Source organism: Carcharodon carcharias, chromosome 12, assembly GCF_017639515.1.
Source record: "Carcharodon carcharias isolate sCarCar2 chromosome 12, sCarCar2.pri, whole genome shotgun sequence".
Classification (NCBI taxonomy): Eukaryota; Metazoa; Chordata; class Chondrichthyes; order Lamniformes; family Lamnidae; genus Carcharodon; species Carcharodon carcharias.
This window is the reverse complement of record NC_054478.1, coordinates 137,853,136-137,879,391: the sequence shown is the minus strand read 5'-3', so window position 1 is coordinate 137,879,391 and position 26,256 is coordinate 137,853,136. Positions and strand designations below refer to the sequence as shown.

Sequence of the window (26,256 nt, the reverse complement as noted above, 5' to 3'; positions counted from 1 at the left end):
AAGCCTAAATAACAAGTGTTACAGACTGGAATATCCAAATTGTGTCCCTGCAGCCTGTCCTCTGGCAGTCCAACCATAGAAGTCCAGGCAACTCAATCCTTTCTGTTCTAACATTTACCTGCTAATTTGTCCTGTTTGAAGTTTGCTGTCATGACGATTTAGAAAGAGCTACTCTTAGCACTGTGTCCTATTGGTGGATTAACCCTAAATCAACAGTAATAGGAATGTGGATTAACAGAGACATGGATTTAAACTTCTTGCAAAGTCCTCACCTACAAAGTCCACAAAGAAAAACACCAAAACCCCTATCATAGGTTATTTAACAATAGGAAGTATTGCATCCAAGCTCAACCTATCATTCACGTATGGATCCATTCAGCAGGTTTCACTGTCCAGCCAAAGAAACAAATAGCAACTATCACAGATTTTCTCCCCCTGCTTTCACAGGGCAACTACAAAGCTTTCCCATTTGAGCTCACTGACCAAGATTTGCCTTGGCAACTTTGTTGGAGAGCTCACAAGAACACCTGGCAACAAAATTTCCCCTGCGGCATGTGGTGGTTTTTGAGCTTTATCAAATAAAAAATCTCCCATACATGCTCTAAGAATGGTTAAGTGACATAACAAAATGCAAGTGCAGAGTACAAATTTAGAAATAACAAAAACATACGGTGCAGCAATAGAAGCTTTCCACATATTTTCCCTGCTCCAGCAGCGTCCCACCCACTTATCCTGCAAGCAACACATTATTCATATTCGACACAGATAAGTTTTGTACGGTCTCACAAAAAGAATTATCAAAGCCAACATGTGCACATTTATTTACAGCATTTTGCTTTATCATTTTCAGCAATAGAAATATGTGTAATGTACAACTGCTATCATGGTTCAGATTTTCCAGTACATCAGGCGCAAAAGAGCACCAACGTCTGTGGCGAATCACGGAAATCTACATGGAAGTACACACTCAGCATAAGTACAGGGAACCACAATTTTAGGGTTATTGCAATGTCAGCTGTAGAAAAATTCACTTCTATGATCGTATGTCCTAAGGCTTACATCACAAATCTGGTGATTCAGGAAACACAGTTCTCGGAAGAAGTCATTCCTGGGCTGAGCTGCCTCCAATATTGTCTTATTGCTGTCTTACATAATATCGGCCAGCCCAACACTAATTACAACATGGGTGCAAATGAGTCATCAGGCAATATGCAGGATCTTATATCAACCCACCTTGATATATTTTTGAATGCTATTGTTAACTTACAGCCATTTAGTGAAATTGTCTTAATAGGATCCAAAATAACAATTGAAAATGAAGAAAATGCTCAGCAGATCAAGCAGCATCTGTGGAGAAATAGTTAACATTTTATTTCAATGAACTTTCATCAGGCTGGGGAAAATGTTGGCAATGTAACAGATGGTTCTAGGGGAGGTATGAATGGCAACAGCACCCACTGTCCAAAAAACAGGTGCAATGGTTATGAATTGAAATCATTTCAATCAATGCTGACTCCGGAAGTTTGTATAGTTCCTAACTGAAAGGTGAAATGCTGTTCCTGGAGCTTACGTTGAGCTTCATTGGAACAGCATAGTAGGCCAAGGACACAGAAGTCAAAATAGTGGGACAGTGAATTAAAATGGCAAGTGACCAGAAGCTCAGGGTCAGGTTTACAGACTGAACGAAGGTGTTCGACAAACTGGTGACCTGATCTGCAATTGGTCTCCCCAATGTAGGCGGGGTTGCATCATGAGCAGCGAATACAGTATTCTACATTGAAAGAAATACAACTAACTTGCTGTTTCACCTGGAAGGAATGCTTGCAGCTCTGAGCGATCAGAAGGAAAGAGTGAAGGGTGAGTTTTCACCTCCTGTGCTTGCATATGAAGATGCTGTGGGAAGGGGAACGGCTGTTATGAGTGTAAAGGAAATATTTTTTTCCTAATAATACTGTGGGGTACTGAAGCAGGCTTGTGGGGGTTGTGTGTGAAACTAATTTAATTAAACTGCAAGGTTTAAATCATCAAAGGGGTTAGCTGCAAAAGCAAGCATTTTGAAATGGAAATGGACGAGTGACAAGGAAAACAGTTGCATCTTGCAGGAGTTCATAGGTAACAAGCAGCGGGAATATCATGTTTTATTGACCCAAAGCAAAGACAAGATGGAAACATAAAAGATCTTATTTTTTGGAAGAGTTTGAGTTTCAAAGAAAGTTTGAAACAGTGAATTTAAAGAATCAAGAAGGAGAAAATATATTTTTAAAAGATTGAAAGCTCTATGAGAGGTGGCCATGTGAGATCTTGAAAAGTGGACTGTGTGGAGACTGACTGGTGAAGGAGCAGCCTCTAGACACCACAGACAAGTGTTTGCTTGTCCCAGAAAGCAAGGTTTTGTTAAAAGCCTTAGATTTCCAGTGCTGAGTGAGAGGGGAAGAGAAACTGCGAAATTGTTAAACTTCCCGTAAAACAACAGTGGGTGCCTTGCAGTAACATTACTGGATGTTTTACAGATTAAGAATCTATTTGAAGTGTTGCTCAGAAAAGGGTGTTTATTTGGGAGTCTAGTTAAGTAGAAATCTTTTGGGAAATGTTGTAAGATTAAATTTAACTGTGTAACTGTAATCTTGGGTGTTTAAGTTTTCTTTTTAACTTAATCCTTAAAATCTCCAAAAGTGGTAGTGGACTCCTTACTTCTGGCTTCAGTGCACACACCTTCTCGTAATAAAAATACAAATTGCAAATCGTTGTGATGACTTGGCCAAATTTCCCTTTGGAATTTGGTCAGCCTGGCAATTACCACCTGCCATATCATAACAAGAGCACTGAAGAGTGGACTAGAGTGTCACAGCAAGAAAGACCGCTTCAAAATACTGAAAGGAGGGGAGGGAAAGGTAGTTTTGGCAGTGCCACTGCATTGGATGTGGCAGAAATGGCAGGGAATGATCTATTAAATGTGGCAGCTGGAGGAATGGAAGCTGAGGACAAGGGGGACCCTATCATGGTTCCGGGAGGAAGGGGAAGGGATGAAAGAATAAATGCAGGAAAGACAATGGCCAAGGTCGAAGGCCCTCTGGTTGAGAGATAAAAGATATTGCTTTTCCTTTAGCAATATAATGTTAATAGTCGTTTGGTAGTACAGAACTTGATAATTGCTGAAAAGAGACATTTTTGGTTGAAGTTTTTCATCTTGCACTCCTGTTGTTGACCTCACTGTGGGTTGAAATCCATCTGAAAGAGCTAGATCAGCAATGTTGGGCTGATTGGAAACTCTCAGTTTATGTGCTAACTCAGCAAAGGACCGCCAATAAATTTGGCGCAGACACGCCATACAACTACTGATCTAAGTGTATACCTAGGTTATGCAACAAACAGCTGAGATTATATGAAACAATTTTTCTGAGTGTTTATACAGCCTCTGAATCAAGATTAATTCACAGGACAGAATTAGGTACACTAACTTTGTCAGTTAGAAGGTGTACTTCAGTAGAGGTCCAATGCACTATGATCTCAGATTGGTACTAAATGGCTCAATTTGCATCATTCTTCACTGAAGAGGATGCTGCCTATGTCACAGTAAAGGTGGTAGAGATTTTGAAAAGGATAAAAAAGGAGATACTTAAAAGTTGCATGGGATGCATCCTAGGCATCTGAGGAAAGTAAGGATAGAGATAGCAGGGTCTGGCCACAAACTTCCAATCTTCTTTAGGTATGGGAGCATTACCAAAGGGCTGGGGGATCACAGATTTTACAACCTTGTTCAAAAAAAGAGACAAGGCCTAATGTCGGTGATGAGGCGAGAGATTTTTAGAGGCAATGATCTGAGACAAAATGAATTGCCACTTGAAAAAATATGATTTAGTAAATGACAACCAGTATGCATTTGTTAAAGGCAAATTGTGCTTGACTAACTTGATTGCGTTCTGATTCTAATGCCCAAAAACACCCACTAGAGGCAACATGTCAGATTGGTCTCAACTGTGATGTCTCTGCAGTCTGTCCACCAGCCTGTCAACAACCTTTTTTTTTCCCAAAAATATACTTTGCTCATAAAAATTGTAACATTCTATTGCAGTGCAATTCAAGTGTGGTGGTTCACATAGTGTAAAACAAATCTATTAGGTTAAATACAGTCTGTCAACAGCTACGGTTAAGACTTCATCATAGGGTGAGGTACTGCTAGGCCAGCAATGTCCCTTTCAAACTGTATCTGAAGATGAGTCATCACCTCCAGAAGAACAAGACAAAGAGTGTCTTGAATATAAAGAAAAGTACGAGAGGGGATGAGTCACTAAGAACGCATTTATTGATTAAAGAGTGGAGTTTCTGCCTGACTTCAATTTCCTCACCTCAAACCAGATGAATGAGTCTCAGAAATGTGTAAGTGGCATTGCATACCTCGCCATTTGAATTGGGCTCCAAATACTAGGCCCTTTTTGCCTCACCCGGAACTTGTAATTCCATTGCACAGGCAGGTTATACACACAGGTGCAGCAGCACAACGGGTTACACAAGAACCAGAACAAGAAATCATCACTGCCAAGTTATAAATTTGGCTGTGTGCGTGAGACAGCACTTCACCTTGAGGTTCCAGTGGTGAAACAAACGAAATGAAACTTGCCAAGAAGGGGAATCAGAATAAACCATCTGAGAACAAATCGCCTTGGGCCACTCTCATAAACCTCATAACAGCTGGTTGTAAAGCAAAACTGACTTGGCTTGCCCGAAAAGGTATGGCAGGGTTTTTCCTGGCCAGCCAGTCATGGAATTCTTTGATGGTCTCAAATAGCAATTGATTCTGAAGTCACGTTACCAGAACTTGATTCAGTATACTTAAAAAGGTGACACAGAGAGCTTTTCTTGACTTAGTACTGTACTGAGAGTCTTTGTCAGCTATTTCTTTGCACTAGGTGACAAATGCTAGCATGAAATTTAAGATGTCACTGAACAAATCAATGTGTTTCAACTTATGACAGCCAAAACATGGCAGCACACTATGCCAGCTTAGGCTTGGTGGCAACACTCTCGCCTCCAAGTCAGAAAGTTGAGGGTTCAAGTCCCACTCCAGTGACTTAATCTGACATCCCAGCACATTACTGAGGGAGTGCTACAAGTTGAGGTTAAACCAAGACACTCTTGGGTTGATATAAAAGATTTTCTAACACTACTTTGAAAAACAGCAGGGGAGTTCTGCCTACTGTGCTGGCCAATATTTATCCCTTAACCTATATTACTGAAATAAATTATTCAGCTCATTGCTGCTTGTGGGACCTTGTTGTGCACAAATTGGATCCCACGTTTCCTAAACTTCAACGGTGAAACATAGAATCATAGAAAATAGGAGCAGGAGTAGGTCATTTGGCCCTTCCAGCTTGCTCCCCCATTCAATATGATCATGGCTGATCCTTTATCTGTACGCCATACTCCCACGCTCTCTCCATACCCTTTGAGGCCTTTAGAGTCCAGAATTCTGTTTCGTTCTTAAATATATTCAGTGACTTGGCCTCCACAGCCTTCCACAGGTTCACAACCCTCTGAGGGAAGAGGTTTCTCCTCATCTCAGTCCTAAATGGCCTAGCCCGTACACTGAAACTGTGACCCCCTTGTTCTAGAACACCCCACCCCACCCCCAACCCCCACCCCAACCAGAGGGAACATCATCCCTGCATCCGGTCTATCCATTCCTGCCATAATTTTATATGTTTCAATGAGATCCCCTCTCATTCTTCTAAACTCCAGTGAATACAGACCTAGTTGGCCCAATCTCTCTCATACGACAATCCTGCCATCTCAGGAATCAGTCTGGTGAATCTTCACTGCACCCCTCAATGGCAAGTATACCAAAACTGCATACAATACTCCAGGTGTGGTTTCACCAAGGCCCTGTACAGCTGCAGCAAGACATCCTTGCTCCTGTACTCAAATCCTCTCACAATGAAGGTCAACAGATCATTTGCCTTCTTAGATGTTTGCTGCACCTACATGCTTGCTTTCAGTTATTTTTTTTCCAGGGGAGAGCATGAATGTAGTCCCCCACCGCCATAGGTTTTGCAGTTTCCTGTATTTGGGGACGTCGCAGGTGTCAGCACACACGGAGTGCAAAGGGATAGCCTTATCCTGGGAGCACAACCTTCTTGATCATTCTTTCTCCCCTGCCACCTTCTTGATCATTCTTTCTCCCCTGCCAGGTATACAAGGACACCCAGGCCCCTTTGTACATCAACATTTCCCAATCTATCACCAATTAAATAATACTCTGCCATTCTGTTTTTCCTATCAAAGTGGATAACTTCACACATACACTGCATCTGCCATTAATTAGCCACTCTCTCAACTTGGCTAAATTTACTTGAAGCCTCGCTTGGCCTAAATAGCCAAGTGGTTATGGTACTGGGTTTGTAAGCCCAAGCTCAAGAGTTCAAATCTCACAATGGCAAACTATGAAACAAGGTAACTTCATCTGAAACAGATGGAAATGGGTTTGTACTCGAAAGAGTTACTTGAAGCTTCTTAACACCCTCCTCACCAGTCACATTCCCACCAAGTTTTATGTCGTCAGCAAACTTGGAAATATCAAATTTGGTCCCCTCATCCAAATTATTGATATATATTGTAAATAGCTGGGGCCCAGGCACTGATCCCTGCTGTACCTCATTAGTCGTTGCCTGCCACTCCAAAAAATACCCGCTTATCCCTACTCTGTTTCCTGTCTGCTATCCAATTCTCAATCCATGACAAAATTACTTTGCCAGCTGTAAGGCGCTTTGAGACATTCTGAGGTCGTGAAAAGTGCTACATAAATCCAAGTCTTTCTTTCATTCATATGCCGTCTGCTATATGCCAATTCAGGGCTGGCTCTGATAATAGGTGGCCTCAGTTGGCTTGACTAGCTGGTAACAGGAAATTGAGATACAGAGTGAACCATGAAATGGGCAGTGAGGATCCTCACATTCAGAGCAACTGCTGACTATCCCCAGACCTTAATTTAAATGCACTCTTCCCCACTAAAAGCAAAACAGTTTGACAGGTATTCTCTCAATGCAGAAACTGGTAAAAAAAAAACAAAATATTTCATAAGAATTAAACAATCCCAATCTCAGTTCCATGAAGAATTTCCAATTTGAAAATGAATATATTCACCAGTCCAGTGAAGGTACTTTGTACAATGCAAAGATGGCATTTCATGCCAATGTGATTTTCTACTTTAGCAAGCTGGCTTCTTACAAAAGTACATAGAGGATGCTGAATAAAGAAGAAACTCGTCTCCCAAGACAAGGGCACAGACAGCAAACCACTAATGAGCTGCAACGGTTAGAACATTTTAAACAGGACAGTAAACCCAAGCTTGTTAAATAATAGTTGGCTTTCACTGGACAAAGACAATGCACTATTAAAGCAACAAAAGTTGACTAAATGACTTCAGCACAAATGATAATATCTCAGAGTAAAGATATAAAAATTTACAACACAGTCTAAGGGTTAAACAATGACAAGTTGCATCTATATAGTATCTGTCATGTGAAAGAATATCCCAGGACACTGCACAGATAGGCAAAGAGAAAACAATACTATCTGGGTTAGAAAGGAGGTGAAGAGGATGACGATAATTGACTACAAGGATAGGGGAATGGCAGATGTAAGGAATTCTATAAGCAGGATTATATTTATAACTAGCCCTTTTTTTTTTGCAGTGTGCATTAAGTTTGAGGGTTCCTGAATGGCATGTTGCCTCCCTGGTGCCGCTCATGAATTACCTTATGTTCCCTTCTTATTACAGCACAGCAACAATCGGGGAAGCAATCATTTGCTGAAATTAAAAAGGACAAAAATTCAGAAGCTAAATCCATTTCAACATCTGCATGCTCGTCAAAGTTAAGGATAAGAGAATACTGGTCAACTAGTAAGTGGTCCTTTAACAGACTTTTAACTACAGTGGAAAATAGTTTGAAGATTTAAGGGGTTGCACGCTAAATTTATAGTCAAGATTTTGAAGCTATAACCACAGCAGTGTTGGCGGATGGGGGAGGGGAGGGGAGCGGGGAGATGCAGAGAAAGGAAATTAGTTATTAGTGACCTCTATTTTCCTGCCTTCTGTCCTACAACTCCTGACTCAAAGTTGGGTTAATGATGATGGGTCTCAAAATCTCAAATCTTTGCCCTATTTATCTGTAGTGCAGTTAAAAACTATATAAAAACAATCATATTTATCCAGATGATCTGAAAGATTCCCCTCCCCAGAAACTAGTGGAGGCTGGGTCTTTGAATTTATTCAAGGTGGAGTTAGACAGATTTTTGTTAGACAGATTTTTGTTAGACAAAGGAGTCAAGGGCAATGGGGGGCACACAGAAAAGTGGAGCTAAGACCACTGTCAGATCAGCCATTATCTTATTGAATGGTGGAGCAGGGCCAAATGGCCTACTGCTGCTCCTATGTTCCTAGGATTCTCCTGTCGTCGCAACTGAGTTCAGAGTACAACAGTTGCTTGGGAGTCTGGTGTCAAACATACGAATTACATGTCCTGCCCAGCAAGGCTGTTTGAGTGATTAGCATCTTGATGCTGGGCATGTTGGCTTGGGAAAGGATGATGCTGTTGGACACTGCTGTTCAGGTGCCTTTTTTGCCACTGGATTTGGAGGTTCTTGCAAAGGCACCACAGGTAGTACTTTTCTAGTGTTTGTGCCTGCTGTTGAAGCATATTGGAGCACAGGGGTCATTATAGCTCAGTAAATTATGACTTTAGGTTCAAGTTTGAGATCTTGGTCCCTAAATGTTCTTTTCCTCAGTTGGCCGAAGGCTGAGCTGGCACACTGGAGACAATGGAGACAATGATGAATTGTAGTCATCTATGTCTGCCTTCATTGAGAGGCGACTCTCAAGATACGGAAAATGGTCCACATCTTCCAGGATGTCATCCCTGATCTTAATTGATAGGGTGATGTGTTGTGAAGTGGGAGCTGATTGTTAGGGGTTCTTAGTTTTCCAGATGTTTAAATTGCTTCACACGAGTTGTTAGAGCACAGAATACTTTGCCACAGAAAGTTATTCAGGCAGAGATCATTGTCTCTTCAGAGTAAGTAAACATTTAAAGCATGGAGTAAACAGGGCTTACGGGAGGAGAGCCAGGCAGCAAGTCTAGCTTTTGTTTACATAGGATTTACAGCACAGAAACAAGTCATTTGGTCCAAATAGTCCATGCCGGTGTTTGTGCTCCACATGAGCCTCCTCCTACCCCTCATCATCTAATCCCATCAAAATATCCTTCTATTCCTTTCTCCCTCATGCGTTCATCCAGATTTCTCTCAAATCTATCTATGCTACTGGCCCCAACTATTCTGTCTGTTACTGTGTCCCACATTCTTACCATTTTCTGGGTAACAAAGTTTCACCTAGATTCCCTTTTGGATTTATTAGTAACTATCTTACATTTATTTATATCTCAATTTTGAGGTGGTACATCAGCATGGTACGTTGAATGAACCACCTTCTTTGCTGTAAACGTCAACTCCTTGTGTGACCAACACTCAGCTATCAATTTGAGCCACTTCACAGAGGTGATCTCATGAACAGAGACTTCCCCACAGCAAGAGAAAAAGTTAAAATAACAAGGAGGCAGATCAGTTATCCCAGTTGCTGCCATGTGCCTTCTTTGAAAGTGCCCTAGCCAAGCTCCAATCTTATTTTCACCCTACAAAAACACCCACAAAGATTTCTGTAGCAGTAACTGGATAACGGGCAAGAACGAGAAGCCTATCAGACTTTGCCCAAACTCTGAGACTCGGAAACTAATTGCTGCCACCAAAGATTAACCACCAGCACAGATGCAGCATCATATCTGGTCCATGTGGCTGAGTAATACTCAAAAAAAACTTAACAGATAAGCCAATATTTTGTATCCTTTGTTAATGCCATACAAAAACCCTTCCTTAGCACTGTTTGAAGATAAATCACCTGTTAGAAAGCCAAGAAAATGGGACGAGTCATACATTTTATTTAACTGAGCAAATTTAGAATGGGTTGAATGTTCTTCCAGCCCTTTTTGGTTTGCACCTTTCAGCTGATGGCCTTAAAACAATGTGCTCAACTCAAAAGCCAGGTGACTAAACACATAGAGCCTTGTCTTGGCAGCAACAACTTTCAATCTTTCAGAACAAAGCACAACCACATCCTGGGTTTAATGTACAAACTCACATCAGCTAATAAAAGATCAGTGACCTCATCAACAAACAGATGCCAGTTACCTTTCACTGCTTTACTGTTTACCATTCATAGATGGGATTGGAAATAAGTTATAAGGCAGTAACACAATTGAAAGGTTCTGGTGAGGTCATACAGCACCAGAACACAGCTCAGCTGGTTAATACAGTTAATCAAAATCTGAAATAAAGGACACCCATAACTCAGGTCAACTTATTTCCTTGAACACATATACAGAGCATAATTTCTCCATTTACAACTTCCTTGGGCTGTTGAACCTGCCCTTTTGAGGACAACACCAGTTTTACATCACGTGATGCAGTTCTTAGATGTATTAAACAGAAATTAATTTTATAGATATTATACAACAGTAAAAAAGCCACATTTTTATGGGTTTAAGAGAATAAGTATGTTATTATGGCACAGACCCAAAGATTGCAGTCTATTTCAATTTTTTTTAATATACTCTGCTAAACGAAGATTAAAAACTTTCAAGCAGCATACCATGGCAACATATGCTAGCATAGAACTGGATTAAGGTGAATCATAAGGAACATTGCAGAAGACAAAATATCAGGAGACAAAATATCAGGAGACAAAATATCAGGAGACTAAGGATTTTCAAGCTTTTGTCTTTATGGGTTACATAAGTGTGTGACGTGGGGCTGGATTTTAAGGGACACTGTATTCTCTGCCCCCTTACCACTGTCCTGTAGCCATTTTATGTTGGAAGGATTTCATCCCCATCTGGGGAGGAAGTCCCGCCTTAGAGAGCTGCTGGCCTCTGATTGGCCAGCAGTTCTATTATCCCAGCAGCACCAGGTTTGAGCAGTGGCCACTGGAACATTGGACTGAGAGAAGGAATAAGCTATTCGGCCCTTCAAGCCTGATTGCCATTCAATAAGTTGATGGCTGTAGCCTCAATTCCACTTTTCTGTCTGTCCCCCATAACCCTTGACTATTAAAAAATTATCTAACTCAGCCTTGCATAAATTCAATGATCTAGCCTCCACTGCTCTCTTGGAAAGAGAATTCCACAGGCTAACAATCAGAGAAAAAAGTTCTCATCTCAATTCTAAAAGGAGTCCTTCTTATTCTTAAACTGTTCTAATTTCCCCCCAATAAGGGGAAACATCCTCCCAGTATCTGCTCAATCAAGTCCTCTCAGGATCTTCTATGTTTCAATAAGATCATCTCTCATCCTTCTAAACTCTAATCAGAATAGGCTGAGGCTGTTCAACCTTTCTTCATAAGATAAGCCCCTCATTCCAGTATTGAGTCAAGTGAACCTTCTCTGAACTGCTTCTAAGGTCATTACATCCTTTTCAAATAAGGAGACCAAAATTATATAACATTAATCCAGATGTGGTCTCACCAAGGTGCAGTACAGCTGCAGTAAAACTTCCATACTGTTACATTCCACTCACCTTGCAATAAACACCAACATTCAATTTGCCTTCCTAATCACTTGCTGTACCTGCATACTAACTTCTTGTGATCTATCTACTAGGACACCAAGATCCCTCTGTACTGAGTTCTGTAATCTCTCTCCATTTAAATAGTACACTGATTTCCTATTCTTCCTGTCAAAGTGGACAAGTTCACATTGTCCTACATTATGCTCCATTTGCCAAAATTTTTCCCACTCACTTAACCCATTTATATCCCTTCGTAGACTCTTTACCTCCTCTTGACCAATTACTTTCCCATCTATCTTGGTGTCATTGGCAAATTTAACTACCATACATTTGGTTCCTTCATCCAAGTAATTGATACAGATTGTAAAAAGCAGTCTCTCCAGCACTGGTCCATGGCACACCACTGGTTACAGTTTGTCAACCTGAAAAAGACCCAGTTATACCTACCCTTTGCTTCCTGTTAGCTAACCAATCCTTTATTCATGCTAATATGTTACCACCTACACCATGTGCTTATATCTTGTGTGGTAACCTTTGATGTGGTACCTTATCAAATGCCTTCAGAAAATCCACTGCTGGGACTACAGGCAGTCTCAGAATACTAGGTGGTTATGGAGCCAGAGCTTCAATGTAAGTCCAGGGTATTAGCAGGGGCTTATTGGCAGACCCCAGTAACAGGGGGTGGGAGGACAGGTTTGAGGTGCCTGGGGAAGGGGGAGGGGGAAGAGGAGGGGACAGGGGTGAGGGTTAAAGGGGGATATAACCTTGTGGGGTGGGGTTGGGGAGGGTGGGGGTGGCCTTCTGATGGGTACAGGGGGCACCCAAAAAGGAGACTCCCGACTCTTGTCCAACACCAACACACTCAGTAAAAGTTGCTGATCTACCCACCTGGCATGTGCCTCCCCCTGCATGGGTAAAATTGCAGCAAGGGCAGAATGAGGTACTTCAGTGGCCACTAATTGGCTACTCAAGGGCCTCAATTGGCCAGAGGGCTGCTGGGCTGCCTGACGTCTCCCTTGCCCACTCTCAAATGGGAGAAATGTCAAGGGTGGGCGGGAAAGCAGTGGGAAGGACAGGCAGTGCACTTGAACCCTTCCCCCACCTGCATCCCCCAGCCCCCCACTTTCAAAGGTGCTGGCCAGGAGCTGTCAAACCCAGCTCATGAGTCACATATAAAGTCGCAATCCACATTCCTTTATACAAGCAGATCTTGGTCTTCGAGATCAAGATTTATTCCCTTGCGGATCACCCCAATGTTAAAACAAGCCTTCTCCAAATCTCTGAACCCATAGCAGTCAAAACAGACAAACCAGTAACTAAGAAGGAAGAAAGACTTGGCATTATATAGTACTTTTCACATCCTCAAGGTATCCCAAGGCACTTTTCAGTTAATTAAACACTTTAGAAGTGTAGTCAATGTTATAATGTAGGAAATGTGGCAGCCAATTTGGACATAGCAAGCTCTCACAAACAGCAATATGATAAACGGCCAGATAATTTGTTTTAGTAATGCTGTTTCAGGGGCACTGGGGAGAACTTCCATGCTCTTCTTCAAATGGTGGCATGGGATCTTTTACATCCACCTGAGGGGGCAGATGGGGTATCAGTTTAACTCTCAACTGAAAGATGGCACCTCCGAAAGTGCAGCAGTCCCTCAGTATTGGCACAGAATGAAGCCAAATAAACACAAAGAAGAAGCTAACCACTAGAGATATTGAGCCAACATGCAGTTTTTCTAAAAGCAGATTCCTTCCCACTCATCAATCCCCATTTGGAGAAAATACTAATTAATCATAATTTAAATAATCCTTTTAACTACTAAATGGCGACATTAGCCACATACAAAATCTTGGAAGAAATATTTTGACTTTTCTTGTACCAGCCAACTCACCCACAGGACTTGGATAGCTGCCCAGAAACATGTTCTTTCTGCTTGATCAGCAGCAGCCAAAATTGCTGAAGCCCCACATTATTCAGCCTCCTCCAATGCAGCCAAGACTTTGACCTAAGGATTCGAAAGGTCTCTCGAATCATGAAAGGAATGACAGAAAATACTCCAGCCATTTCTTATAACTTACAGGACATCAACTATTTGGGCTATTGAAACGTGCCTGCATGTCACAGAGGCACTGGAAAACCATGGCAGGGTCCTCGCACTAGGGACTGAAAAGGTATAATGCAGCTCCACAAATACTGCCACACTACTGCAAAAATAGTTTGAATCTTAATGATGCAATCTTCCACTGGCTGTCAAGTAGGATTTAATTATAGGAACATAGGACTTATGAACAGGAGTAGGCCATTCAGCCCTTTGAGCCTGAGCCACCATTTAATAAGATCATGGCTGATCTGGTTGTGGTCTCAGCTCCCCATAACCCTCAATTACCTTGTCTAACAAAAACTTATCTAGCTCAGCCTTGAAAGGACCCAGCCTCCACTAACTTCTGGGGAAGAGAATGCCACACTCTAATATCTCTCTCAGAGAAAAATATTCTCATCTCAGTTTAAGAATAAGAGGTATCCCTTTTAAGACAATGTCCCAGAGCTGTAGGTCCTCCCCACCTGCCAAAATTAAACATCCGCCTGGTATCCACTCTATTCATTCCCCTCAAGATCTTGCACGCTTCAACAAAATCACTTCTCATTCTTCTAAACTCCAATGAGCATAGGCCTAACTTGTTCAACCTTTCTTCATAAGATAAGCCTTTCACCCCTTTCGAGTGAGTCGAATGAACCTTTCTCTGAACTGCTTCAAAAGCAGTTGTATATTTTTCAAATAAGGAGACCAAAACTGTACTCCAGATATGGTCTCATCAAAGCCCTGTACATCTGCAGCAAAACTTCCCCACTTTTATATTCCATTCCTCTTGCATAAATGCCAGTATTCCATTTGCCTTCCTAATCACTTGCTGTATCTGCATGCTAACTTTGTGAGATTCATGTGCCAGAATACCTAGATACCTCTTGTACCACCCAATTCTGCAATCTCTCTCCATTTAAATAGTATATTGCTTTCCTATTGGTCCTTCCAAAATGGACAAATTCATATTTATTCACGTTAGACATGAGATTCATGAAGCTTTCAAGGCTACAATAATGAAATATGAAGGTGCAAAATTATTAATTTGGGGATACATAAAGTCACCAGCAGATTTGTTAGGAATACTTCAGCCAGTCAGGCAACATTTGTGGAGAGAGAAAGAGGCAATGTTTCAGATATTTTCCTCTTTTTAAACATGGAATCATGCTGCAAGTCAATTTTTTTTTTAAATCAGCCTTTTATTCTTTTCAGACGTTAACAGATCTTCAGTGTATGTCCAACGTTCTCAGAGATTAACCACTATCAATTATATCCTATTTAGCTCTGACAACCAAACATACCATCAAAAGGTATAGCAAAATTTGAGCACCAAATGTAACAGAAAGGCTGGATAACGTTCACATTAACAGTCCTGTCTAATGAATGGTATGGTTGTCTTATTAAATTCAAGTCTCGCTATAAATGCAGCCTGAATTCAGACTCAGGGCCCAATCTGACATTGGAACCAAACATTGTGAGGGCAACAGGCATCTGAGACCTTGGTGAACAACAGAACCTAAAATATAGTCTCTTAATATACGAGGTCCATGGATTGAGAAATAAACAAAGGAAGGACACAGAAAGAGTATGAACTAGAGTCAAATTAGATACAGAAAGAGGAATAAAGGGAAGGAAAACTGGATTGAGAGTGAGAGAAAAGAAACAAAGGAAAAGCAAGATTTCTTTTTAAAACTTTACATTTTTAAAAGCTCCAACAACAATTCACAACCTGAAGGAAAGAGGCTCCAACCTTTTAACTGTTCACTTTCTGGGCCAGTGAGCTTGAACGACAGTCATTAACCATATGGTGTCATTAAAAGGATAATTACACTATTAATTGCTGGGTTTAACTTTGTGCCTAGATTAATGGGCAATTAATATGAAAATACAGAAACTTCATGAAAATCACTGGGAGGTTAAGGGCGAAATGTCATTTTCACAAAGCTAATGGCTGGAATCTTTTTCATGCTACAAGCCAATAGCTGATTTGCACGTTAATAACAGCATGCATTGTACAGTTATTCATCAGCAAATTCCTGCCCAACATTGTACTCTTGTGTTACATGAAAGGCGAATCCGCTCATTTTCAAATCAGGACCCAAAATAGTTTAGTTCCTAAATCTGTTTGTGTAGGTTTAATACATAAACAATTTTCTTAAAGGATAAATTAGCCATCTGCAAAGAGTTGATACAAAAGCAAGATAAACTTGTATATTAACGAAAAATTTAAAAGTGCGATCAGGATAGGAGAAATTGTTGCTTCGGAGGGTTACAGTGCGCTAGGCTGCAGTTCTGATTGTTGCACACATCTGCTGATTCCAGCAGCAAACATGGAAGTGTTTAAAAAACAGTGTAGGTAGCAGCTTATGTAAACATTTAAATTAAGCTGAGTAAGCTTGTCAAGTGTCCAGGAGGTTGCAGATGCCTTTGGAAGCATTTTAAACGGGGTTTGACACTACACATGAACTGCATTCCATGCACTGTCAAATTCAAGTAATGCAAGTCAGTCTCCTCCAGGGTTCTCATCACTTCTCTCTGGAATCAGGTCACAACCTCACTCCAGGATTTACCTTTGGTACAATGTGGACTCTATTTTTGAAGTGTGAATACATCCAGTGTGCACTCAAAATCTATCCTTAATACTACAGAAGTTTTAAAACCATCCTCCCTGGAGCAAGATATAAGAAGCTGGTTATGAAAACAGTTGCACAATGGTTAGAAACACTGACATTAATATTGACATGAGCTCAAGAGACAGATTTTCCTTTCGTGAATAAACCAAATGGCACCAGTGATATCACAAACTCATTACTTTTAAAACACCAGGAGGTTACTGTTACAAAAACAAAAACTGTTGGAAAAATTCAGCAGGTCTGACAGCATCTGTGGAGAGAAAGACAGCGTTAGTGTTTCAAGTCCATATGACTCATCTTCAGAGCATAAGGACTCGAAACGTTAACTCTGTCTTTCTCTCCACAGATGCTGTCAGACCTGCTGCGTTTTTCCAGCATCTTTTGTTTTTGTTTCAGATTTCCAGCATCCGCAGTATTTTGCCTTTATATTAGGGGGTAGTTGATGTTAGTTTTTTTTTTAGGTAAGTGTGTTTGTGGTTGCAATTGGTTTTGGCAGGTGAATTATGCGTGAGTGAATTTGTGCTATATTTTAAAATCAAGTTGTTATGGGCATGGTCGCATTTATGTCTCAAAGTACAATCACCAAGAATGCCAAATTTTGAATGCAAGGCTAAATACTTCAACTCCATAGCTAGATTCACTGGCAAGGGAACCCTAAACTAAACTGAGTACGTACAGTGTATGGTTGGTGGGAAAGAACTACTTCCTCTTTCTGTAGTTAAAATAGGCCAAGAATGTAAAGTGGGAAGGTCCAATCCCACAAATGTTGAAATAACACAGTCTCAGCCTCCCACGTAAATATTGAATTGGTGGTAGATGTGTGGAGGGTTTCGGCTTTTCTTTTAATGAAGTGTCTAGAATTTCAAGGGCAATGGGTGTCTTTTGTGGAAGTATCAGAGGCCAGCGCATAGCTCACCAGCTAGATGTATCTCAAAAGGAAGAGCAGACACAAATAGATGTAGGGTTGGGAGTGTTAAGGAAATAAGTTATCTTTGCCATTATAATTAACAGACTACTGCTGCTGTATTTTCTTCAAAAGAAAACAACTAAATGTCAAAACTCTAACAATCTTGTGGTTGCAGCTCTCCATCCACAGAGTTTATTCAAACCACCCATTAGTCGATTAAGAGAGCTTCCATGGGACTAACTGGGTTTCAAATTCTCAACTACTGTTATTTAACTCTTCCCACTGAGCAAATGACAGTTAACAATCGTGAAATGTAATCTCAAGGTACTGGGTTGGAAGAATCTTGGGATCTGCAAGTATTAAATGGGCCTCTTGTTGACTAGCTTCACGATGTTTCTAGGTCAGAAATGGGACAAAGCTTACATAATCAAAGCAGTAGCAATTTCATAGCAAATACATATATTTGACTACCATGCCCAACTTGTTATCTATAGGTATCCTTTGGGATTGAAATCCTACATATTTACAACTAAAAATCAAGTTGTTTAATGGCAAGGATCTCCAGGCAAGAGCTACAACACCCAAGCATCTCATCCTCTTTCATCCCTAATTTAAGCTATGGTTCACAACTGGAGTTACACATTGATGAATGAATCGCTGTGGGCTGTACAGTTTCCATTGCACATTTTGGAGGGCTGGAACATTGGCCATTTGAACAAGTGAAGCTTAGAGGATTAAAAGGAGGGATGACATAATTAAAGCAGATAGGACACAACAGAAGGAAGAAACAACAATGAGGACAAAATAGCTAAATTAATCCAAATTTACCATATTCTTTCATGTTACTTGCCATGCAAATAGGATTCTCAGGTGTTAAACAGGAAAAGCGATTTAAATGTCCCGATATGCAACTGAAGAAAGAAGGATAATTATAATCATACAAGTTAATGAAGGTGGTGCCATGTCAAAAATATCAAATATTACATTTCTGAGCTTTCTGGTGGCGCAGTGAGTAGCAGATTCAGAAAGTCACAGGTTTTTATTGTTCTTCTGTGTTGAGCTACTTGACATCACCTTAGGCAATGATGAAGGTGCTTCAAATTGGCCTCAGATACTTTAGGTTTGGGGATTAGATGATCAGTCAGTTCTCCTGGCTATCCAGCAATCTTTAACAGAAGTGCATGCATGCTGATGACAGAATCAGACTCAGCAGTGGCCAATTAGAAGGATATTGGGGCATCCACCATTCATGACCCATATCCCAAAAAGGAATAAGTACCTTTGAGAGAAATGGGAAGGGAAGAGGAGGTAATTTTTTAGCAAAAAAAGGCACTAATTATTGTGTGTGCAAAAATTTTCAATAGCAAAGAGAGACTTTCAAATTCTAAAGTCACGATTGCGATATCGGTCAAGAACAGAATAGCCTCTTGTGGCTAATACCAACTTTGAGACCTATTTTCCATTGACCTCCTTGCAAATCCATCTTGCTCAACTGGGGGCAATAACCAAGAAAGGGGACAAAATTGCTTGGAATGCAGTGAAGTTTATAGTAGAGGCTGAATATGATATTTATAGACTCTCCCATATTTAACTCACATGGCAAAATTTATCCAACATCTGGATGTTGGACCAAAAGCCTTCACAGCGCAGAGGCAGTGAGGGATCAGGAAAGACGACAGAGATGTAGAACCGAGTGGCATCGGCAAGTATGCGGAGGCTCATTTCAAGTCTGTGGATGTTGCCAAGAGGCAGCATGCAGATGGGTAGACATATGTAATTCCTAAACACCAGATTGACAACTTTGTAACAGCAAGGGAAGTAACATTTTTGGCAAGTGGCCAAACGTTGAAGGAATAATAGCTTTGTTACAGAATTTGCTGAATGTCACTGAGTGAAACCTGTTTGCATGTGAGGCCCGATTCTCAAAATAGAATCCCAGTTCCAAGTAATCCTTCCAGAATCCAATTTTCGAATACTGCATTAAAAACAAACATGTTTCAAAATTAAATATCTTGAAATCAATGATGCAGCCCATCCTCGAGTTTAGAGCATATTGGATCTTAGGGGTTTATTAGATTTCTGTCTACCAGTCTCTGAATTATTGTTTTCTTTGTCATCATCTTAGGGCCTTAGTTCTGTTGCTGTATACTAAAGGAACACTATTTTTGCAATGATAGCACTGTTTCCCTTTGGTCTGCTGGCATGGTCCTTTAGATGCTTAGTGCATCAATATTTGGAAGGCATGTTCTACACGGACCAATTTGAAAAATACTTGTTTGGAGAAATTGTTAACAGGGCTCTGCTCTGCTGAAATATACAAAATATTCTATGAATGCCAATAAACTTACGCTCTAAAATCAGAACAACTTGCAGTTATACAACACCCCTCATGTAGGAGAGCTTTAGAAGAGAGAAGAGGTCAAACAGTGGGCAGGAAGAGAAATTGGGGAGGTGGGGACAAAAGAGAAAGGGGCTTGAAGATAGCAGCAAAGGCACACTCAGATTTTTTTTTAATTTCTCCATTTATAGTCAAGCAACAGCATGGAGAAATTTACAGGCAATGATCCCACGGTCAAAATGGGTGGTAAACCTCTATCATGGCTTCACTTAAAAAAATGACTCTTGGACAAGGTACTGGCTCCTTTGGAACCGTAACCCAGTATTAGTCAATAGCAGCAAGTAGTACGAAGTGTATGGTTAAAAAAAAGTTTTGAACAAAAAATGTACATGATTTTACACAGGTAAAAAAGGGACCATATTTAATTTGATATTTCTACTAGGCACTTTTCATCCTTCTAGCCTTAACATTGAGTTTATGGGATGGCTTAGTGATAATGTCATTGGACTATAAATCCAGAGAACCAGGCTAATGTTCTGGGAACATAGGTTCAAATCCCACCATGGCAGCTGGCGGAATTTCAAATTCAATTAATAAATCTGAAAGATAAAGCTAGATTCAGTAATAATGACCATGAAGCTATCATCAATTGTTGTAAAAAAAAAATCTGGTCCACTAATGTTCTTTAGAGGAGGAAATCTACCATCCTTGCCTGGTCTGATTTACTTGTGATTCCAGATCCACAGTATTGTGGTTGACTCCTAATAGTCCTCTGAAATGGCCTTGCAAGCCACTTAGTTCAAGAGTCATTTGGGATGGGCAACAAATGTGGGCCTTGCCAACAACGTCCACATCCAACGATAAGATTAAAATTTTTTTAAAAACTTGAATTTTGAACAATCATTCAAATTTTCTCTTGGATTTTCTGTAGCCATTTACACCGTCAATGGACCCATGTTCTGTTTCTATAATTATCTCATTGCCACCCACTTTGCACCATCATCCTTTCTGTCATTTAATCACTCCTGCCATCAATCTGTTCACAGACCCTTTCTCTTTCCCAGCTCCATATTTGCTATTTGCTTAGATTAGAATTTCTCCAAACAAGTAGTTTTCAAATTGGTCTGTGTAGAACATGCCTTCCAAATATTGATGCACTAAGCATCTAAAGGACCATGTCAGCAGACCAAAGGGAAACAGTGCTATCATTGCAAAAATAGTGTTCCTTTAGTATACAGCGTTCTCCAGTTCTGAGAAAAGATCATCAACCCAAAATGGTTAACTCTGTTTCTAGCCCTACAGAGGCTGCCTGATTTGCTGAGCATTTTTGGTTTCTATTTGAGTCTATGATGTCTTGCAGCCAGTCACTAATTTGCAGAGAACTGACACTCAAGTTAGCAGCGCATATTTTGCATAAACACAACAGATAATTATTTTAGTCAAGGCATCAAAAGAACACAAATCTTTAACACTGCTGCCCTGTGACCCAATTATGCAAAATCAATTCCCCATGGAATACAGCACTCTCTGGTGAAAATTCACAGGTCACATGCTACAAATCCCAAGGGCACCATGTCCCACCTGCCACAGAACACCACACAAAGGTTCACCAGGGAACGGATCAGTACATCTTCAGCGGCTATTTGCTGCAGGGCATAAAATCACTGACTTGAAGTCATGCCCATCTCCTGAAGTTGCTGCATGAGCCAGACAGCAATTTACAGCCTGCTCAGCCCGACAGCTGGCCTTGTTAATGGCTGCATTCAGTGCATCAAATTAACACCTTGAAATCCCAGCACCAAATTGTTATGAGCCCAACTACAATCTCCGTTTCTTAAAGCATTATGGTGTCGCATTGCAACACCACAAATTCTAATTTGCAACTAGCTGATTTATTTTTGGAGAAAACACAGCCAACTTTAACACATGCGCTGACAGTATCATTTACCCACTAATACCCCTCCCATCGCCAAAGTCAAAAATCCTTACGCAATAACCAACTCATGCCAACTATCATATCCTTGAGGGCAAACCACCACACGAAGAAGTATTTATAATTCCACGCTCTCCTCCCCTTCCAATCATAATCAAGTGTCCATTCAGCTAACATCAATCTGAAGCCTGATTCAAGGGGCAATTAATTTCTAGCTATCACAGAAAGGAACCATATTCTCAGCTCTTTGTTTGATACAACAACTGAACAGGGAATTGTTATTAAAAGTAATTCAAACCCAAAAAAAGGAAAAAAAATATGGAAACTAAGCATCCGCTGTGTAATTCCAGCATTTTTTAAAAACTTTTCTTCGGAACTGTCATTACGAGTTTGCCTTCTATTTTGTCATTTAATTTCATTGGGTTTAACAAAAAGTTAAAATTGAGGGGACTAGAATTCATCAAAGAGCTTGAGTAATAAAGTATTTTATGCGCTGAACTTCAATCTCTGCAGTTATCGTCTGGTATACTGTATTTTTATTAGATGTCAGGCAAGGTTTAGAAATAAATGTGTGATCTGCCTCATCCCCAGTAACATTAGTTCCAACTCATCTAATATGATCTCAAGACTATCCCTGCCAATTTGTTAACATTACATTGTTCTATCGGCAATTCCAAACAGACGATCATATATTATAGGCAATGCTCATGTTGATATAGGACGTGTAAAATAACCTTGTCAAGCACTTTATAAAGGAGGAAAGAGGGAGATCAAATGGAAAGCAAAGTAACTGGGAAGGAGTAGGCCAAAGGCAGAGTCAAAAAGACAATTTTTCAGAAGGGTTTTGAAGTTAAAGAGGGAGGTAGGGTAGGCAAAGTGATTTTGGAAGTGTTCCAGATGATAATGGCACTATGGCTTAAAGATTTACTTCTGGTGTAGCAGAGCCGCTGGAAAACGAACAATAGCAGCTCCATTAAACCCTGAGTTTAGAGCCCCAATCGTAACATTGGGCACATTTGGGTTTGGTGGGTTGCAAGAAGCCACCATCAAGAGTAGGTTAGAGCCAATGTTGTTGTGGGAGGGACAAAACCTTATTCTTTCCCAAAACCTGCATACAAAGTTACCAAAATCTTTGGTAGCTGTCAAAGTCCAGTTGTTCTAGTGGATGTCAGAAGATCCCTCTGCACCTTTTGAAGTACAGGGAATTCTTACATGTGGTCAACACAACACTGTCCACCAACACCAACAAAAGAATGAATTAACTGGTTATTCACCTTAGTGCTGTTTGTGCAATACCTTTATGCATTAAATGGCTTCCACATTTTCCTACATGCCAACAGTGACTATAGTTCAAAGGAATTCATTGGAACTGTTTGGGATACTTGTTTGGGATATGTTAAAGGGCTTTTTACTGTAACTTTCTTTTTTGGAAGTGTAGAATTGGGACACTTGGTCCCATTTTTATCTTGCAGCTTATTATTCATTTTAACTAGAATCTGTTCCCTATACGGCACACTATCAGAAACTCAAAGATGTGATGCAATATCGTCTACATCTGTCAAAGGAGCATAGTAGTTTGATTTACTATCCATTATCTACATTGTATTTTTAAAACTAAGCCCTTCCCTCAGTTTCAGTCCAAATAAATAACAGTAAGATCGTTTCACTATATAAGTATAATGTTATAGTACTGTGGAATCTTTAATGACTGTTGCATGTTTATACAACACTAGCAGATCCTCTGCGATTGTGCACATGAAGAACCAATGAACAAGCTCCTAGCCCAAAATAAGAACAGTCAGTGCTGTGCATAAAGTTAGCAGATCTGGCAGCACCCGTGGAGAGAGGGAGTGGTTCATAATACCTGCTACCCTACACAGCCCACTTCTACCGCGTTCCCAAGATTCACAAACAGGACTGCCCTGGAACAAGAATTCTTAAGAAAAGAGAAAGGCACTGCTGTGCAAGGGGAAGATCTCTGGTCTTCCTTTTTCTCAGTTTGCACAATGAATGGATCATCCTCAGTCATTTCTGCCATCTCCAGTGTGAGGGCACCACCAAACATATCTTCCCCTCCAGTCCCCTTTTAGCATTCCAAAGGGACTGTTCCCTCTAATGACTCTCTGGTTCACTCCTCAACACTCCACAGCACCTTCCCCTCCCCACAGCATCTTCCTGTACAAGCACAGGAGATACACCACCAGCCCTTTTACCCCTTTCCTTCTCACTATCCAGGACCGCAAACAATCCTTCCAGGTAAAACAGCAATTTATTGACACTTCATTCAAATTCACATTCTACATTTGCTGCTTGCTATGTAGTCTCCTCTATATTCAGGAGACCAAATGCAGGTTGGGTAGCTGCTTTGCAAACACCTCCATCCAATCTGCAAGAGCGACCCCGAATTTCAGGTGATGAGCCATTTTAATCCCACACCCCACTCCACCACTATCCTTGGCCTCCTAAACTGTTCCATTGAAGTTCAAAGTATCCTCAAGGAATGGCATTCATCTTTCAGTTAGGTACATTATAACTTTCCGGACTCTCAAAGTTCAAGAATTTCAGAACATAACCTCTGCTTCTATTTTTCTTTTGGACAGCAGCCATTATTGATGATTCCGCTATTTCCACTTACACTTTCTCCAGACCCATCTTTTGTTTCTTTACTTGGTCCAAAACCATCTCTTTCTGACTTGTCCCATCACCCACCCCTTTTGGCATTTAATCTCTCAAGCTTTCCATCCCATCATAGACCCTGTATTTTGTTCTTCCTCCCCACCCCCACTCCTCGCTTTCCCTGTCTCTGTACTTGCTTAAAACCTGTTTCATCTCCAACTTCTGGCAATTCTGATGGAAGGTCGTCAACCTAAAATGTTAACTTTGCTTTCCTCTCTCGCTGTAGATGCTGCTTGACCTCAGAGTTTCCAGCATTTTCTGTTTCTATCTCAGATTTCCAGCATCTGCAGGATTTTGCTTTTGTATAAACTCCTCGCAAGCGTGCATGCACGAAGAAACTATTTCACTGAAGTTTTCTGACCTTGCTGGAGATCTTGTAGTTCAGTAGGTAGTGCCCCTGCCTCTGAGTCCTAAGCTCCAGGACTTATTGGCCATGGTAGGAGAATTAATGACATGGTTCAACATGTTGATAATCAGCCTGCTAATCCTTCCAATACTTCACCACTATTCTCCAAAGGGGAAAAAATGTGAGAGAAAATACAAGACACACAAACAAACAAATCTTGCTAAACAACATTTCTGCAAACAGCAAACCAGATGTCACAAGGTCACCCTTTACTGGTCAGCCAGCTTTTAAAAAAGACTGCGCCCCAGAGTTGCAGGGGAATAGAAGTGCCATCTAAGCTGATTCATGAGTCAATGAGTCAGTAACTTGGATATTCTAGTCACAGAATTCTGGGCTGCAGAGTATTTGATTACATGGCACATCGCAAATGAAACCCCTGATGACACATGAACGATAGCTGACAGTGTCACTTCTACCACAAGCCGAATATGTGATCTGAATGACAACGTACTCTTCTGCGTTTTGAAACCCAGCTCTCAATTAGCAGTTGTGCTAAAATGGCTGTGCAGTTAATTACATTTGCTAGGAATGCTCAAATCTGGGATTAAGGTTCAGTCTCAGAGAACAAGAAATCTCTAAAACACTACAGAACACAGAGTATGTTTATCAGTATGATACCTCTATACAGGCCAAAATTCTGATAGCCTTCTCTAATTTATGAGAGAACTAACAATTTCACCAAATGAGTCCATTGGCCTCCAAAGGGTAACAACAAAGGTGTATAGTGCTTTATATCAAGCATATTATTGTTACCAGAGGTACAACACTTCATCACTTTAGGTAACCAAGGCTGTATCAACTCTAACATTGATCATTTTTGCCATTTGTGAATAATAGAAATTCTCATGTTGCCTTCTCAGACAATGAACTTCTCCATAAAACTGTAAAATTACCTTCTACTATTCAATAATCTATTAATTCGGTGAGAAACAGCCCAATCTAGTGATATCATATAACCACCACAGTAAAGAAATTCAATAAATTGCTTCTGGAGTTCGGCAAGAAAACAATAATGCTCATAAAGCTGTCCCTGTTTCATAAGCCACCAAATCATTTTTGTTTTGTTTTAAAAAGAACTTTGAAATCAAATTGTTCTAATTTTCGCTAAGGTTTATCAAAATGCAAAAGAAAATTCAAATTTCTTCATGCAGGTCAAAACAATTCCTTTATCTTGAAAAAAAGACACTAGCATTAATATAACACACTTTTGGGATACTGTAGTATAGTGGTTATGTTCCTGGAATATTAATCCAGAGGCCTGGACTAATGATCCAGAGACACGAATTCAAATCCCACTATGGCAGCTGGGAAATTTAAATTCAGTTAATTAAATAACCCTGGAATAAAAAGCTCATATCAGTAATGGCAATCATGAAACTTCTGGATTGTTGTTAAAACCCATCTGGCACTGATGTGGGAAAGGAAATCTGCTGCCCTTACCGGTCTGGCTTATAGACTCCAGACCCACAGCAATGTGGCTGACCCTTAAACGCTCTCTGAAATGGCCAAGCAAGTTATTTAATTTATAGGGGCAGGCAATAAATGCTGATTTAGCCAGTAACGCCCACAATCCCTGAATGAATAAAAACACTGTGACAAGTATCTAGTTCATGGTTCATGTTAATATTTTAGAGGTAATGTTTAGTTCAGGGAAGATTGTTGTTGTGAAGATA

General features: G+C 40.5%; 1 protein-coding gene and 1 non-coding gene across 3 annotated transcripts in view; both read right to left on the bottom strand.

Annotated features, from left to right (window-relative positions):
• The window catches only part of agap1 (ArfGAP with GTPase domain, ankyrin repeat and PH domain 1), a 689,020-nt gene that overhangs the window by 611,330 nt on the left and 51,434 nt on the right, over window positions 1–26,256 (bottom strand). The gene's annotated exons all lie outside the window — the stretch shown is intronic.
• Window positions 6,006–6,164, bottom strand: LOC121285376. Its single transcript, XR_005944660.1, has one exon. It is a non-coding gene; the product is annotated as a U1 spliceosomal RNA (small nuclear RNA).